The following is a 13947-nucleotide window of genomic DNA, read 5'->3' on the forward strand; positions in this document are numbered from 1 at the left end:
GAAAAAAAAGAAAACAAACCTACATATTGAAAGGGCTCATTGTGTACCTGGGAACTGACCAAAACAACAAACACTGAGACATATGCTAGCAAAACTAGACTTTAGAGAGAGGGGAAAAAACAAAACAAAACAGGGCTTCTAGGCAAAGAAGATCAAATTACTCATAAAAAAATAGGTTGGGGCTGGCCAGTTAGTGCATCTGGTTAGAGCATGGTACAGATAACATCGAAGGTCAGGGGTTTGGATCCCCTTACCGACCAGCCATCCCACTCAACCCCCCAAAATAGGCTGGTATCAAACGACAAGAACACATATAACACAGCAACTGTACAGAAGCATTTTCAAGGAATTCAAGGAAAGAAAGTGCAAGCCAAGGGTTTTACATCTAGCAAAGCAATCCTTCAAGTATCAAGTCTACTGAAAAACTGTTTTGTGTGTGCAAGAACCCTTCTTGAGGAGTCTACTGCAGGATGAGCCTCATCCAAGCAAGAAATAACTGGGGCAAGTTCAAAAGAACTGGTGGTGACCACTTGCTATATTTAATTATGGGATCACAAATAAAGGTATAGACATGGGTTAAAAAAAATAGTGTATAAATTTTATACGTTCTGACATATTTTATATTTACACCCTGATAACAGAATATTAAGCACATATACACATAGTCCCATCACAGAAATTAATCATATTTGGTGTAGGGACCCCATGGGCGCCTAACAGGGACACACCCTGGCAATATGGCGCCCTTCCTGGTTCTTCTCCGCAGTAAACAAGCTCGCTGGTGCCAACACCCAAGCCCACCCGCGCCAAACCTCAGCCAGTCACAGGTCAAGGCTCACCTCCTGCCCAGCCCCGTCCAATCAGTTACCACCCGTCCACTCTCTCTCCCGCCCTGGAGCACAGCACCCTATAAATGTACGCGCAGTCCTTGAATAAAGAGGAATTTCTCTGGCGAACTGTTAGCCCGGGTCTCGCGTGATTCCTCTGTCCGTGCGACCCTTCATTTGGCCCCCTCCAAAAAATATTAGAAGGCTCCACAGAAATTGAAATATTACAAAACTCTGATCACAATGAAATGTGATCAATGAAATAAAATTAAATTCTTTGTTCTTGATTAGAATGTCTCACTCAATAATCATGAAAATATTGAAATAATTATGAATTTAACAAAATCCCAATAAAAATACCAGCAGTCTTTTTCTTTTTTTTTTTTTCGTGACCGGTAACGGGATCGCAACCCTCGGTGTCGCACCTGTACTGCGCTCAACCAGTGAGCGGACTGGTCTCTACATGGGATCCGAACCCTCGGGGGGAGCACCGCCGCACTCCCAAGCGCCGCACTCCACCAAGTGCGCCACTGGGCCAGGCCACAGCAGTCTTTTTCTAAATCTAAGAAAATTGATATCTAAATTCACAGGAAAATATCCCAAAAGAATAGCTAGGAAAACAGAAAAGAAAAAGCTATGGGGGGTAGGGGGAACCAGTCCTAGCAGATATCAAAACAAACTACAAAGCCTCTATAATTAACACTAACACATGAATAGATATGGGCATTGGTGCATTAATAGACTGATGGAATAAAGTAGGAAAATCCAAGAATTGACCCAATTATTTCATTATTCTCCCATAATATGTTAGATATACATCCCTTTTACAGCACATATACCAATGAAATAACATTTAAGTATCACCACAGCCATCGACTGATCTTCAGAAGGGGAGAGGACGTCTCATTCACCTTTCCCACATGGCCATCCATACAGTCATCTACATAGCCCCAATATCACATACAGGGCCTAATTTTAATAAAGCAGGCAGCAGAAGGAATAAACAAACATTTACAGGCCAAGCTGGATAATTTATTTCTAAATCAACTGAGAACTAACTGCAAATTCACCAATTACCGGTAAATACCAACATGTGAAAGCTCTTTTGCCAAGGAAGCATGATAGCATTCTAAAGTAACTTTCCGAAATTATTTGCAGCTTGGTCTGTTTGACACTAAAATGACCATCCTCCTAAACACATAAAGACTCACTGATGCTTTATCCCCAAATTAGGCAAACAACTTTGATGGTATATTAAAAGTAAAACTTCAAACTGTCAAACTCAGTAACAGAAATACATTCAGCACATTTAAATTTTTTAAAAAATTGACCAGGACAACTATCTTGTTGGCTCTTTTTAGTCTACCCTCATCATCCCAGCATACTATCCTTAGCCCCAAGTTCTTACGCCATTGATGACTTTATTTCTTCCTTTCTATCTTTATATATACATTTTTTTCTTGTCTTATAAGTACTGCCTATGATTTTCAGTACAATGATGAATAAAAGCAGTAACACAGGATTTTCTGCTCTTCTTCCTTATCTTTAACCAAATACTTCTATCATCTGATCATTAAATGGGATTTTTACCATAAGATTTTAGTAGATAATCCATTATCAAGTTAAGGAAGTTTCTCCTAAGCTTAATTTGCTAAGCATTTCTTTTTTTAAAACATTAGTGGGTGTCTGGGCCGGCCCGGTGGCGCACTGCTACAGTGCACCGCTTGGGAGTGCAGCGGCGCTCCCACCGAGGGTTCGGATCCCACATACAGACGGGTACCCGCTCACTGGCTGAGCAAGGTGCGGGTGCAGCACCGAGGGTTGCGATCCCGTTGCCGGTCCCGGTCCGGTACGGGCGTGACACTGAGGGTTGCGATCCATTGCCGGACACGAAAAAAGACAAAAAAAGGGAAAAAAAAAAAAAAGAAAGAAAAGTTACACAGTAATTTCCCTGTTCCTTATTCCTATGGCCTGGAGTGTTATCACATTTTTCTTTTGTAGGGTCATCATGAAAATGCAAGAAAATACTTTTATTTGGAAAATACACGGATTTCTTTATTCTTTGTCAGAAGAGCATCAGAAATTCATATGTCATTCCAAAACACTGTTTTGTTTCTAGATTCAGTGGCAAGTATGGCGCTCCCTCTCAGAAACGTACTGACCTGGAGCTGAGGGTCTCACTACAGGATTTCAGGTAGTTAGCAATGGTCTTTTGGTTTTGGGGTATGATCTCCCCAAAAGCTACACATTAGTGGGTGTTAAAATTTGTTCCTGCATCAATTATGATTAACATATGCTTTTTCTATTTTATTCTATTACTGTGCTAATTACTTAATGTCTATTGTTTAATGGCCTTACAATCTTGGGATAAAACTTACTTGGTCAAGGTGAATTTTTTTATTGTTGTTTTTTAGTTTTAATTTTTTCATATTTTGAGAGGTGTTAAACATTACTAGAAATAGTTTACTAATCATTTATTTAGGACACAATTTCCTCCAGAGTACCTTCACAGAAAATATGTTCAAAATTGCTGATGATACTCTAAATTCTACTTGTAGATGCTTAGAATTTCTTGTTCAAGTAGCATAATTTCTTTCTTTCTTTTTTTTTTAAGGAAAAGGAAAATTAATTTTTAATGGGCAAAGACCTTGAACAGGCACTTCATAAAATCAAGTAACATAATTATGTGCTTATTAAAACATTAGAAGAGAGCCTTCTGCCCAATGTGATAGAAGGTTTCACTTTCCTTTTCTTATTTTTTCACAGAAAATAAACAGGTTTTCTAGGTTTTCATGTCTCAAAAAATGTATCAGTTCTAAAGGAAATCAACTCCGTGTAAAAAAAAATTTTTTTTAAACTACACAGATAGAAGCCACTGCCCTTTAAAAAGTTGAATCATTTCAATAGAATCTGACATAATCCAACTATTTAAATTACTGTCCTTATAACTTAAAATTAGGAACAAAAGGAGGCCTGTATGCAACTTTATACTTAGACTATAATTAACAATAATAAATTGTAAACTTCAAAACAGCAAGAAGAGAAGACTTTGAACGTTCTCACCATTAAGAAATGATAAATATCTGAGGTGATGGACATGCCAATTATCCTAATTTGTGCACATGTACTGTAACATCACAATGCGCCCCATGATATGTACAATTATTATGTATCAATTTAAAACAAATTAAATTCTTAAAAATTATCAAACTTTTCTTAAAAAGTTAAAATCTAGCATGTGCATTGTAATGTCAATTCTACAATGCCACATTTGATCTTTATCCAACATTAAATTTGAATCGCATTGGAATTAACCATCTAAAAACTTCAGTATGGCAAAAGACTCCATAAACAAAGTTAAAAGAGAAATGACAGGACAAAATATAGAGTTTAACAAAGGATTAATATCCAGAGTATATGAAGAGCTTCTACAAATAAAAAAAAATACAAACAGAATAATGGTTAAAACAATAAAATCATGGAATTCACAGTAGAAACGGCATATAAAAATATGATGACCACACTAAGAATCAAAGAAATTAAACTTAAAACAAATATCATGTAACATGTTTAACCCACCAAACTGGCAAAAATAAAATTCCGTATTTCAAGGTTACAAAGAAACAGGGATTTTTTTTTATATGCATGGCCATGAATGTAAATTAATACAACTTTTCTGAAGGGTGACTTTGCAGTATCTGACAATATTCAAAATACAACTACCCTATGACTCAGCAATTCTAGTCCTAGGAATATATTCTACAGACATACATAAACTAAAACCAAAAGATACACACACAAGAGTGTTCATTGGGTCACTATAACAGCCAAAAAGACATTCTAAATGTTTAGCAACAGAAGTGGCCTCTATTTTTAATCACTATACAATATTTCATACTATCCATACTATGGTTAAAAAAGAACAACTTCAAGAAAAATAAAGTGTAAAAAGCAAGTCATAGAATGCTTGGTACAGTACTATTCCATTTCCATGTTTTATTAAGAAAAAAAATACTGTGTGAGTATGTATAGAACAAAATATAGATTTATAATACTTGCATAATTAAAAAATAATGAAAATTGAAACTTTTAACATTTACTACTTTTTCAGTTTTTAATTGAGATTTTGAAAATGTGCATCACAAAGTATCAAATGTATTTGCAGTTTTGAAAAATAAAGCACCAAATTGTTTCTTTTGTTCACTGCCTAGTGTTAAAGCCTCTGAATTGAACACAAACTGCCTAATTTAACTTCAAAAGAAGATTGTATTTGCCATTTTACTTCACATTAAAATTTGTCTGATATAAAACCAGACAAGTATACAATCTAAGTATATTTTTGTCGCAGATCCTTATGTATTTTTTATTTATTTTATACATGTATTTATGTTCAAATACTCCCAATTGATTAACAAAATACTACAACATGGAAGGTACTGATTCTTCTTTTGTTTTAAGAAAAAGATTACCAGGCAAAAACAAGGATACAAGAATACACAATATTATTAAAACTCAATTACCATTAGTATAAAAATATAATTCTCAAACATACATACACCTTCAAAAAGAATAATAATATATTAACTATACTGAGACAACCATAAAGGACACATTATGACAAACTGTCAATATAAAAGAAAAAAAAAAGATTTGTCATAAAATTATCAACAGACCCATCAACTTCAGATTTCAAACATTTGAAGAAAAAGACATTTATCACAGAATACTTTCTACAAAACACAACTATTTCAAGTAGGTTAGCTTTTAATTATTTGAACAGAGGAATATTAAAATTATAGAAAAGGGCATCATATTGTGTGTCCCAAAACAAGACTACTTAAACCTCTGTTTATTATTATATAACCTAAAACTATAGAAATTCCATGTGTGCTTATTTCTTTTTCATACAAATATGCATGTTTTTAGGATTCTGAGAAACAGGTTTTAAGGTTTTTTCATAATATTAAAAAAGTTTTAAGTCCAAATATTTCGTGCTAGACAGGAGCATCTCAACACTATTTTTAAAAAGTAAAAACATTATGTACACATTGTGCATGGATCTGGAACTATACGTGTGACATACTTCCTGCCCTTGAGAATTTTATAGTCTTGTTGGGAAGCCATGACTAGGAAACAAAACAGCTACAAATTAGTGTTAAACAATATTTGCTAAATTGAATTACCAAAATACTTACAGTCAGCACAAAAGATAGTTCAAAATAGGAAAGCTCAATTAGTAGAACAAATATTTATCAAGCACACAACTATGTAAGTGTACTGTGTGTGGAAAATAAACACTATAAATTATATCAACCAGCAAGGCAGTTAAGACAGGCACAACAGAAAGCACTATGTGACAAGTGCTTTAAAGTACAAGCAAAGAGACAAAGACCTCAAATTAGCTTCTAATTATTTGAAGAAGTTGTATAAGGTAGGTATAATTTTAACTGAACTCTGAGGATAGGTATGATTTTTAACCAGCAGAGATGAGACCAGAGAAAGTACAACCCAGGAGTAAGAAAGAAAAAGAAACAAAATTAAAAGATCGAAAGAACAAGACATATGAGAGGGTGAAAAAAAAAATTCCAAGTTTTCTAGAACTTGGGTTAAATAAAGGAAAAAATATAAGGCTTAAAGGGTAGACTGGGGTTAATTTTTGGAGTGTCTTGAATGACAGGCTAAGGATCCTGGATCTAATCCTGCCAACAACAGGGAGCTATTAAAGGTTTCCAAGCAGGGGAAAGACATGATCAAAATGATACTGTAGGTAAAACAATCTGATAGTGATATACAGAATAGGCTGCAGGAGAAAGGATTCCAAGCAGAGAAACCATGTGTTTTCTTAACTATGGCAACAGTCTCAGTCTGATGTCAAAAGAACTAAATTATGGTAGTGGAATGAGTAAGCATGGAAAAGGAAGGGATGGGTCAAGAGATAATTTAAAAAAGAAAGAGTAGGGCTTGACAATTAATTGGTTTGGGAGGAATGGTGAATCAGTTATAAATCCAGGTTCCTCTGCTCCTTGGAAATGTTATATTAACTCCTTTTTTTGGAGGGGGGGGGAGGGTGGCTGATTGGCATGGCGATCCAAACCATTAACCTTGGTATTACAAGGTCGTGCTCTAACCAACTGAGCTAACTGGCCAGCCCTACTAACTCCTGACTGTCTACTGGACTACTGGATAAAATTCAGATCCCTTAGCTTAAACTTAAATCACTGTACAACATGAACTCAGGTGTTCCTTTTCTTCCCCTCCCCACACATAACTTTGCACCTTTTATCTCTTAATTTTGCTCATGTTTCTCTTTCAATCTGTAGATTAAAACAGCTTGAGTCTAGAGGGTAGGCTTAGACCACTAGAATTACTTGGACTGAGAGTGGGACAGGAGAGGTTCCCAAAAGGAAAAGTAGGATAAAAGTTACCAGAAGAAGGGGGATGGATAGGCAGGCAAAACCCACAAGCATCCTCTACTTAAGCAGTTGGCAATTTACAAAGTAGGGGAAACTAGTAACTGATTATATCTGGGTGACCACATTAACAAACTAGGGAACAGACAGAAATTAATCTTTTCACGTTACAGTCTTAAATTTGCCATGCATACAAATTTAACCTATTCAATTAAAAAAAAATTTTTTTTTTCCTTTTTGTCTTTTTTCGTGTCCGGCAACGGATCACAACCCTCAGTGTCGCGCCCGAACCGGACCGGACCGGCAACGGGATCGCAACCCTCAGTGTTGCGCCCGCACCTCGCTCAGCCAGTGAGCGGGAACTGGTCTGTATGTGGGATCCGAACCCTCGGCGGGAGCACCGCCGCACTCCCAAGCGGTGCACTGTAGCAGTGCGCCACCAGGCCAGCCCAAAAAAATTTTTTTTAATTATGTACAAAAGACATAAAAAACGGGTAATAACTTGCTTCTTCAAGTCACTTTAAATCAATCACAATATCAGAACAAGTCCCAAGTCTTGTTCTCCATAATTCAAACCAAATAACCCTACCCCGAGGCAACTCTGATCTTTTCCCCCTCGTCGTGAAGAAAAGCCAAAAACTTTTAAATAGGGAAAAAAGGGAAAAAAAATTCCTTGAATGCATATCAATATAAACCTATTTTTAAATAGAAAAAGAAAGTAATTTCCCTATTAAAGCACATTTCTGGGTCACAGACTATTAAAAAAAAGATGTTCCAATATATTCTGAAATGTAAGGTACTCTCCAGGTTAATTATTTATTTTTCTAGTACTTTATGGTAATTTTCAAAATTTCTAAAATGTATGTGTATTATTTTATCATCAGGTTTTAAAAATGGCATTACAAAACTGAATCATTTCAACCTTTAAAATACATCCTAATGAATTCAAACTCAGGTTTCATTATTTAATAATAAACTTGCATTAAACTCAGCAGTTGCTCAAAGGACATGGCACAGAAAGGTACAGTAGGTCCTAAGGTTTATCTTCAAAATTAACTAAAAGCTTGAGAGTATGTAATGTGTAGTCAATCCAATTTCCTACATTAGTTAAGACTTCAATGCTAAAACGCATTCAAATTGACATTCAAACTGCTAGACTTGCAAGATCCTGAAACAGTTCATAAAGATACTAAACTAGTACAGAAAAGGTGATTTACATTTTAGAAAAAATTTTAACACAATAGATAAAACAACACCAAAGTTGTCCCTAAACACTCATTCTTCAACAATTCCAAAAACAATATAAAATGTGTGTGTGAGAGATGCAGACTTTAACTCTTTAAGAATTTTTTTCTTCACAAACAGAAGAGTAATAATTAATAATGTTAAGGACTATCTGAAATGTCTATTTTAGGCTAGTCACATTTTTTAACTTTAAGATGTTTTAACACTCCATATACGTACAACTACTATGTGTCAACTAAAAATAATTTTTTAAAAAATGACGTTTTAACCTAGTATATCACCCAAGAGAAACTCCTATCAGTTCTTACATTCATCTTAATTATAATTACACTAATTCAGGACTCTGAAGATAGCATGATATAACAGTGGAATGCACATGAAAATAGGAGTCAGGAGATAACTGCTGAGTAAGTCACTTAACTTCTCTGAGCTTCTTTTTCTGTGATTTGAAGAATGTGGACCCTATGCCAGGGGCGAAAGTGCTCACATATACAATTTTACATACAACTTAGGGGATTCACAGTAACCACCTGGAACCAACCCATAGACTTCCTAAAGGTCTACATACCCCAGAGATTAAGGTAATTGCTTAGATTTCAGCCAAATCTAAAACTTCAGTGTTTCTATAAGCTCACATATACAATTTTACATACAACTTAGGGGATTCACAGTAACCACCTGGAACCAACCCATAGACTTCCTAAAGGTCTACATATCCCAGAGATTAAGGTAATTGCTTAGATTTCAGCCAAATCTAAAACTTCAGTGTTTCTATAAGCAAGTATTTTAGCAATAAAGTCATAAGGCAATTGAAAAGCACAGAAAAAAGTTCCCAACAGTAATAGCAATCAGCTTCACTAACAAAAGATTTTCAAATTCAAAAATTTTTAAACATACTGTTTCTCTTGCCTACAAAATTGTCAAATACTAAAAAACTTATAACATTCATTGCCAGCAATGCATTTTCACAAGTTTAGGTTTTGGTCACTTGCAAACTAGAGTCCCAATACAGACCCACTCCCAAGAAAAAAATACACAAGACGTTGCATAGAATTTGAGGTTTATTATCCGAGGACTTACTTCCCTTTGCCTCTCTCTGTCTTTCCCTCTGTATATAGGAATACCATCACCCTTGTACTCCTCTTTCACAGCATGCTCCCTCAAAAGGTGGGCATATCCCTTCAGTCGCTTCCTAAGAAAGGATAAGTAGAAATAATGTTTTGAGACCTGGCATCTCCAAAATGCCTTTATTCTGCCTTCACACTTGACTGAGCATTGGATTGGATTCTAGGCTAGAACTCATCTTTCCTCAGAATTTTGAAGGTAGTGTTCCACCATCTTCTCAGTTCTGGTATTGCTGTTGAGAAGCTGGTGCCATTTCTAATTATTAATGTGAAAGTGCAAAGTCTAACAACTGAGTGGTAAGACTCTCCTTCCGCAACTTGGCAAATGATGGCTTTCACTGAAGAATGTCTGGCAGGGTGCCTGGTTGTTTCACTGGAAGACTCCAAATATCAGTATTTATAAGTGTTTTCTTTGGAGCTGTCTAATTTTTTTCCAGAAAAGACTTCTTCATAAGGGATAAAACACAACTGGCTGCTAGTGTTCTTGGATCTGAGCAGTACAAGGGGGCTGGGAATTTCACCATTTAAGATGTAGCCTGTCCCCTCATTTTCAGGTGGGCATTTCTCCACCACCTTCCACAGCACCAGGTATCCCCAGGTCTGGAGCCAGTTTGGTTAACTTTCTGCACAACATAAATCTTTAACTTTTTGTGAGGGTCGGGGAAGAACAGTCATCTGCCTACCCTACCTGGAGGCGGCGTGCATAGAACCTTTCACAGACTTTAAAACATTTCCCACTTTCGGCTTCACATTTCACTTACAGCCTCAGATATCTGGTGCCTCCAATTTCTGAGTCTTTCTAGAGATTTGATATGAATTGGCTGGAATCCTAAAAGGACTTGGCACCCATTCTGCAGATATTTTATATTCTACTTCCTGGCTAAATAACCTGCTCCACCCACCTTCTATCTTCCTGAATTTTTTTTTGACATCACTTATTTGCCTTCTGTTGTTTTTGCTCTTGTAGACCTAATCCTGTTTTTATCCCTTTACTCTCATTGAATGAGGTTTGGGGACAGAGCAAAAATAAACATGTTTGTTCAATTCCCCATGCTTAAAAAGAAGACATAGTTCTTGAATGAATTTTATCTGATGCTAATCATATATCTTGGGGTGCATCCAGGTTTGTGGTACAGCTTGAGGGCCCCACTTTAAGAATAAGAATACAGAATTAGGTATGAGAGCCAATTTCAATCTAGAATGAGAAAATAAGTCATAAATTTTAACAAGTTGACAAACATCATAAAACACAGAAAAACAATATTTTTATTTTTTTGCCATTTGTTTTATTGAGATAAAAGTCACATAACATGAAATTCTCCATTTTAAACTGCACAATTCAATGTTTTTAGTATATTCACAATGCTGTACAACCACCACCACTATCTAATCCCAAAATATTTCCATCACTCCAAAAAGAAACCCACTCCTGTTGGCAGCCACTCCCAATTCTCCCTTCCCCTGTCCCCTGGCAACCACGAATATATTTTCTGTTTCTACGATTTTGCCAAGTGAAATCATACAGTATGTGGCCCTTTCTGTCTGGCTTCTTTCAATCAGCATAATGTTTTTGAGGCTCATCCATGCTGTAGCGTACATCAATACAGTACTTCATTCCATTTTATGGCTGAATAATATTCCACTGTACAGATATACCATATTTTATTTATCCATTCATCAGTCAATGGACATTTGGGTTGTTTCCATCAAACTATTTTAGATATTAGGAATAATGCTGCCATATACAAGTTTTTGTGTGAACGTATGTTTTTAATTCTCTTACATATACAGGAAAGGAACTGCTGAGTCATATAGCAACTCTATGTTTAACTTTTTGAGGAACTGCCAAACAGCTTACCACAGTGCCTGAACCATTTTATAAGTCGTACATTCTCACCACCAATGTCTGAGGGTTCCAATATCTCCACATGCTTGCTAACACTTGTTATTTTCCCATTTTTTATTGTAGCCCTTCTAGTGGGTGTGAAGTGGTATTTTATTGTGGCTTTGATTTGCATTTCGCTAATGACTCATGATATCAGGCATCTTTTCATGTGCTTATCGGCCACTGATATGTCTTCTTCAGAGAAGTGTCTATTAAAATCTTTTGCCCATTTTTTTAATTGGGTTGTTTGGCCTTTTATTGTTGAGTTGTAAGAGTTTTTATTCTGTATATTAGACCCTTATCAGATACATGATTTGCAAATATTTTCTCCCATTCTGTGAATTCTCTTTTCGTTTTCTTGATAGTGTCCTTTGAGGCACAATGGTTTTTAATTTTGAAGAAGTCCAATTTATCTTTTTTTTTTTTTTGGTTGCTTGTGCTTTTGGTGTCATATTTAAGAAATCATTGCCTATCCACGGTCTTGTGGTTCCATCTAAGAGTTCTACGATTTTTAACTATTACATTTAGACTTTAATCCATTTTGAGTTAATTCTTATGTATGATATGAGGTACGGGTCTGCCTTCATTATTTTGCACGTGGATATCCAGTTGTTCCAACACCATTTGTTGAAAAGACTAATCTTTTCCCATTGAATTGTCTTGGAACCCTTGTCTAGACTCAACTGACCACAGATGTATGAGCTTCTTTCTAGATTCTCAATTCTATTCCATTGATCTATACTCAATCCTTATGCCGGTACCACACTTTCCCACGAGTTTTATAATGTCATTTCCTATAGAGATAACAGAAAAATAATTCAGTTCTTCCTCTAGCATAGTTGAACACTATTGTTGTTGTTGTTACTGATGGCTTACAAAAGTTTCTTCTAGCACAGGGCCATTATTGGTAATGTTATATAAACCTTTAGGATTGTGGTCAAACTTGGGAAAACTCTTAACAAATCTCTTCCATGTGAAGCTGTAAGATGTGGAAGAATTTTTCACAAGCTGGTTTTTGGCATCAAACCTTATTTTTCTTCTACTAACCACATACTTCAGGTGCCAGATGACATAGGGCACATGCATATCATCATACCATCTTCAGTTCAGCATGTTTTACGTTATGATACCAGGTGAGTTAGCACAACAGGTAGTATTCCTAGAAACCATCCCCATACTGGGATGGCTAGAAATACCTTGACTGCACACAAAGAGACTGTTACCCACACAAACACATCCTGCTAAAACCCAACTAAATGTATCCACAAGTCAATCCCCAAAATGCCCACAGCCACCCAACATAGGAAAGTGTCATAGAGGAAAAGTTGGAGTAAAAAGACGGCAATCTTAGGTGAGTTTAGTTAAGTAAACTTACATCTGCAAATTCTTCAAAAATATGACCTCATACTGGCAAAGTTCTTTTTCTCGATCTAGGTGCTGATTAGATAGGTGTGTTCAGTTTGTTAAAAGTCTTAAGCTACACACTTACAACCTTTGCACTTTTTCTATGCATATACTATATAACAATAAAACTTTTTTTGGCAGCTAGCTGGTATGGGGATCCAAACACTTGACCTTGCTAGGTGTTACAAGGCTGTGCTCTTAACCAACTGAGCTAACCGGCCAGCCCCCCAGTTTTTTTTTTTTCAATAAAACAGTTTTTTTATAAATGACCATGTGAACACATTGCTAGGGTCCTTCCCAGGCCCTTGGATTGGGTCTCAAAAATTAACCTTCATCGGGGCCGGCCTGGTGACGCACTGGATAGTGCGCCGCTTGGGAAGTGCGGCGGCGCTCCCGCCCGAGGGTTCGGATCCCACATACAGACCGGTTCCCGCTCACTGGCTGAGCGAGGCGCGGGGGCAACACCGAGGGTTGCGATCTCGTTGCCGGTCCCCGGTCCGGTACGGGGGCAACACTGAGGGTTGCGATCCGTTGCCGGACACAGAAAAAGAAAAAAGACCAAAAAAAAAAAAAAATTTAACCTTCATTAATTTCAAAGTAAATCCACCTCTTAGTATACAGCAAACTGGATGTCATAAGAAACAGTTTCTGGTACCATCTCTAGTCATGGGACTTGGAGAAGACACACATGACCTCCTTAAGCAATTTGGTCACCTAAATTGAAGGATAAGTTATACTACAAACTCTAAGACCTCTTTCTAGCAGCAATTCAAGAAATATTTCCTGAGTACTTCATTGGTGTCTGGCATTACAGGTGAAGGAAACACACACACACTCTCTCTCTGTCTCTCTCTCTCTCTCTCTCTCCCCCTGTCCTGCAGAAGCTCCCAACCTAGTAAGGATAAAAGACAACGAGCAGTATTAGGTAAAAACTAATCTGGGGCCGGCCCGGTGGCGCACTGCTACAGTGCGCCGCTTGAGAGCGTGGCGGCGCTCCCGCCCGAGGGTTCGGATCCCACATACAGACCGGTTCCCGCCCCCTGGCCGAGCGG

This window comes from Galeopterus variegatus, unplaced genomic scaffold (genome assembly GCF_000696425.1).
Source record: "Galeopterus variegatus unplaced genomic scaffold, G_variegatus-3.0.2 Scaffold1424, whole genome shotgun sequence".
Lineage (NCBI taxonomy): Eukaryota > Metazoa > Chordata > Mammalia > Dermoptera > Cynocephalidae > Galeopterus > Galeopterus variegatus.